The sequence below is a fragment of the Silene latifolia genome, chromosome 11 (genome assembly GCF_048544455.1).
Source record: "Silene latifolia isolate original U9 population chromosome 11, ASM4854445v1, whole genome shotgun sequence".
NCBI classification, from domain to species: domain Eukaryota; kingdom Viridiplantae; phylum Streptophyta; class Magnoliopsida; order Caryophyllales; family Caryophyllaceae; genus Silene; species Silene latifolia.
In genome coordinates this window covers 48,692,348-48,697,832 of record NC_133536.1, presented here as the reverse complement: position 1 = coordinate 48,697,832, position 5,485 = coordinate 48,692,348, and the positions used below count along the sequence as shown (strand labels likewise).

The 5,485-nt window shown below is 35.2% G+C and overlaps 1 long non-coding RNA gene across 1 annotated transcript; it reads left to right on the top strand.

The window, feature by feature from the left end:
• The first annotated feature begins 673 nt into the window (after positions 1 to 673).
• On the top strand, positions 674 to 5,281 carry LOC141611610 (uncharacterized). Its single transcript, XR_012528676.1, has 3 exons — positions 674 to 1,098; positions 1,231 to 1,501; positions 4,732 to 5,281. It is a non-coding gene; the product is annotated as an uncharacterized LOC141611610 (long non-coding RNA).
• Positions 5,282 to 5,485: the final 204 nt, after the last annotated feature.

Genomic DNA, 5,485 nt, shown 5'->3' with positions numbered 1-5,485 from the left:
TTCATTTTGAAAAGGGATTAGAATGTAAAATTTGATTTTACAAACTAGGATGCAAAATTTTATTTCGCAAAAAGTCAAGTTCAGAAAATTTTATTTTAAAAACTCAAATGCATGTTAGGGCCTGCCGACCAATTGATTTGAAAATTGCAAAATTTTATTTCGCAAAAAGGAAAGTTCAGAAAATTTTATTTAAAGAACTAAAATGCATGTCAGGGCCTGTCGACCAATTGATTTGAAAATTGCAAAATTTTATTTCGCAAAAAGGCAAGTTCAGAAATAATTATTTTAAGAACTCAATGCACGTATCGGGCGCACGACCAATTGATTTGAAAATTACAAAATTTTATTTAAAAAAAGGCAAGTTCGAGAAAATTTTATTTTAGTTAACTCATATCCATGTATCGGGGCAAATAGGGATGAATTTCAAAATTTTATTTTAAAATAAGTTGAATTTGAAAATTGCAAAATTTCATTTCACGAAAAGGGCTGGGAAATTGCGAAAATTTTATTTTTGTAGAAATAGCAAGATGTCAAATTTTATTTAACACGAGCATGTTTAAAACTGAATGAGACGGACACTTGAACACGCCTAATTAAAAGACGGGTGAGAAATAAGCGGATAAATTAACTATCCCTTAATTGAAGTGGATAAGTCTCCTTAACCTATCAAATTGATGCCACTGTTTTTCTATAGCAAAGACGAAAGGGAAACCAAATACCTTTTCCCAAATTATTCCCCCTCCAACTTGTTTCTGATGTGTGCATCACAAAATCTTGTCTTTAAGTTGGTTTTCTTTAAGCTCTCCCTTATTTCAATAAGATATAAAACCCAAATAAATCGTCATCTTGCTTCTTAATTGATTTTTTTTCCTGAAAATCGCCTATTGATGCTTGGTGAATTAAAACCTCAATCAATCATCAGTGGTCAATCTTGCTGGCTCCTGAGATGGGATAAAATCAACGGAGTTGTGCCTCCATAGCCGTCATTTGATCTACCGATTGGGGACAAGATGATCGATGATCTTCAAACGGAATTTGCATGCTGGAGTGACAGATACTAATTTTATTGATCAAGTTTCCTCTGTATTATGACTTCAGGTTTTTTTTTCCTTCCCTTTCTTTAATTAACTCTCTTAAATTCCTCCATTGTTGCTCAACGAAGCTCCAATCTATCATCACTTTGTGAACCTGATAATTAATTTTTTTCATTCATTTATTGTTGGTCACTAGAGAATGAGATCAAATCAGTACGACTCTCTGATATGGAATGAATTCAGCGTCGGTTGCGCCGTCGTGGTTTGTCATTCTAGCACTTGTTTGGCAACAAGATGGTCGGTGTCGGAGAACCGTTGAATTGGCTTCTGATATTGGATGTAATCAGCGACAGTTATTGTACCGTCAATAAGCAATTGTTAGAGCTTCGGATTGGTGACCGGATGTCTGATGAAGGAGCCCTGTCGGATCTTGCGCTGCGATTTTTGACCAGATTTTCCGTCAGATTGTAAGTTTTCTCTTTACTGATTGATTTCAAATTCTTGCCTCCTTTTTTTTACTGGTCTCGAATCAAGTTGTGGCCTTGATAATACGGCTGAACTGATAGCGTAATTGTGACATTAATGCAATTGATTAATTAAGTCGTGTGCTTGATAATAAGATTATTCCGACTCAAATCGTAATTCAATGACAATGATAAAAATGCCAATGAAGTATAATGCTAATGAGACACCAATGATGTATGCTGATGCAGTGTTAATGTACTTATAGACAATTAAGACAACACTAAATAATTAATAATGCATTTTTTCAAAAAAATGGACTAAATGAAACTGTGATTCATTTCCATTACTAGCCTGTTACAATTTTTTTCAAAACGTGCTATCTGAGCATGATCTGGGAAAGGGACAAAGTATCTGAGTTCGGATAGGTATCCACCATCCAGCCTTTGGCCTGCTTTTAGTTCTAAGAAATTTCAGCTTATCGATTTCTTTTAGAATTATTAAATTTCACTAGCTATTCCGCATCTCACATGGATAAGAATTGACATCTGGGAATTCCGAATAAGGGTTTATGCTACCTCCTTGTTTCTTAGGTGTTATGCCTATTGAATCATTATCACATTGTAAGTCCTTACAATATTATTGGTCACGGCTGTCTTCTAAATGCAGCCAACATTCGTAATGACTGTTCTCCTATGGCCCTAGTTTTAGTTGAACCTTCATTGTTTGGATACCTTGAGACACAATCCTCCAGAGGCTGCTTATTGCGGTAGCCCCCTGTTTGTTTGTTTGTTTTCTAGTGTGTGTTTTCTTAGTGTAAAACAGTACATTTGTTTCCCAAAAACATCTCTTCCTTTTTTTTTTCTTTCAACCTGGTGTGGGTTGTGATTTTTTGACCTGGTGTGGGTCGTGACTGTCCCCATGTTACATCAGTGCCATTCACACACGTGCACCTATTTTTCCTTTCTTGTTTTATTTGTGTTTCCGACCTAGTATGGGTCGTGATTGTGCCATTTTTTTTATCTTGGAATTTTTCTCACCTTGGAATTTGAGATTTATATTGTAAAACGAGTTTTGCCTTCTTTATAGCAACAAGCTCTTCTAATTAAGCAAAACTAATAACATAGAATCAAAATACTTTTTGACTGTATAAATTTAGTGTACATCCCCCGAATTCTTAGATGCTAAACGAGGGTGATAAATGGAGTGGAGTAGAAGGTTCTATGGCGTTAGAAAACACTGGAGATCTGTGTGTCTCTCTCACTCACCTAAATTATTGAAAGGGTCGTCCCAAGAGGAATGGGGACAATGTAACTGTGGATTGACTCGTAAAAGAGATGAAAAATGACCACTCTGGAATTTTAATTGCAAATTTTTGAGAGATGAGAAATGACTATTCCGCAATTTTTGCAAATTTGGCTGGTTCTAAATTTTGAGACTTTTGAAACCTTTGATATTGGATTTATATCTATTTGAGATCATATATTTTTTTTTGTCTTTGACTTTTTGAGACTATTGACACTGGATTTGTATCCATATGAGATCATGGTTTTTTGTTTTTGACATTCTAAAACTTTTGTCACTAGATTTGTATTTATTTGAGATCATATTCTTGTCTTTGACTTTTCGAGGGCCTTGAAACAGCTAGTTTTTCTAGCACCAATGATAATGGAAGATAATATTTGGATAACTAGTCGATCATATGAAATTGTATGTGCTCATTTGGTAGTCATTTAAAATATGGAAATTTGACGAATCGGGTAGAAAGATGGAGTCTCCAAACCTAGAGGTCACCTAGAGACACCGCAATCAAGGAATTTTTCACACCACAGGAGATGAAGAAGGTGGTCAAATGCACGCCCTTGTTTAGGCTGATTCTAAGAGGTCGGTTGATCTACACTAAAGAGATACGACCTAAAGTATTTCGAGTCTATTCTACTAGTTAAGGGTAAAAAGTAGTACATGTGACTAATAAAAATGACATACTCTTTTTTTTATGCAACTAAAAAAAGGACTAGAGTGGTCCTAAGAGTAATGTCAGCTTTCAGTTTCTTTTTTTTTTTTTTGAGAGAAAAGAACAATTCATTAATAGAACGTCATACGACACTTACAAAGAATAATTATAATTAAAAACAAATCTAATGGAAACCAAAGAAAAATAATTTTCTTATAAACTAGGGATCTCAAAATAGTATCTGACAATTCGGCTCGTCCTATTATCGCTATCTTCATGTAGCTTTTGAGGGGATCCTTTGTTTGATTTATGAGATAAAATTTACCTTTGAGTGGTTCCAAAGATTGTTGACAAATTACTTTTATCCTTTGAAAGAACACGCTGCAAACCATCAACGAACTACTCTTGACTATATTACTGATTAAACTAACCCCACGATTAAATAATGGAAAAACCCCGAAATAAGGGACGGAAAAACGATTCTCACCAAAAGGGAGACTTTTATTGAATAGAAGATATATGGGAATATGCATACTATTAATTGAAATTTGAAACAATTTTGGGGCTTACCATCGATCGATTGATAATCGATGGGAGCTCCCGGTATAATATGATGAGGCTTTCAGTTTCTTAAACAACTTAATAAAAGCATCATCTTTACTTTTTTTTTTTTTTTTTTGCATAGCCTAACGGGTGGTCAAAAGGAGATTTTCTTTGGGTCCTTGGTTGATTCTTCTAGTGACATGGTAAAAGGTATTTGAGTTATAGGATTGCCCGAGGATGAAGATGCTCGAGTAACAAGTACGGCTTGCGGGGTATGCTAACTAGTCTTCATGTACCCTTCCTTTGTTCCCAAGCTGGAGTGGCTATTAAATTAGGGTCTCGTTTACTCCTCCCTATCCTGGATCATGACATCTTAGCTTTAGAAAAGTTGTTTCTTATTATAACAAACAGGAGTATAATGGAGTAAAATGGTGAATGCATATGTATCTAATGCTAGCTAAGACCTGAATGCAAGTACCTAGTTTTTTTTACATGCTCAGTGTTATTGCTGTACTGGAATGGTACTATATGCGAAAGCGTTGTTACTGCCTAGATATGAGATATGAGGTGATGCATGCTCTATATGAGATCTCTGAATGGAACTTATCCATGCATATGTCGAACTACCTAGGATGCATGTGTTACTTATCTAATGTCTAAATGGAATGAATCCTTCACGCAGGATTAAATGCAGAGCAGGTACTGAAATTATTTTATTCGGATATGTCACATGTGCAGGATTCACGCACTGAACGTACTGAACACTGGACTGGTTGAATTCAAAACCTATGTAATGTCCTACGATTCCCCCTAAATGCATAAGATACTACTATATATAACGGTTAATGATGATATGAGAAGGAACGCAACCAGACACAAGCCAAGTGGTGACAACCTATCGAGTATAAGCTATATGCGAATGCGAGATAAAAGTGCATGCGAGGTAAATGTTATTTGAAAACAGAGACATCCTAATGTGACTCTGGAATGCCGACTCAATGGATCAAATGCACATGTTTGGACACTTTATTAATCGGAAGCACAAAGCTCTAGACATTTTATATTTATCTACTTTATTCTAACTAGTTATGGCTATATGGGATGTAATACTATATGCAGATGCATACGTCATTTACATACTTCTTATATTTACATATTTACAAGAAGAAACCTTGAACGTGTGACATGTGACGACTCAATGCAAATGCAGGCTACTAGGCTAGGCTAGGACTATTTTATTACTGTAAGTACGTATGTGAGTGCATACACTTACCCCCTAGTTAACACGTCTTGAACAATTCTTATTTATCATACCCCTTTTGTTTTTGGTTAATTGTTAGTACATGTAAGATTATTGCAAAAAAAAAAAAAAAAAAAAAAAAACCGACAAACAAGACACACATAATATAACCTAACAAAGGTTCTACGGGATCTATGGTTAGGTTTGCGGGTAGTAATTTGGGTATCAGGACATTAAAATACCACGGGGACA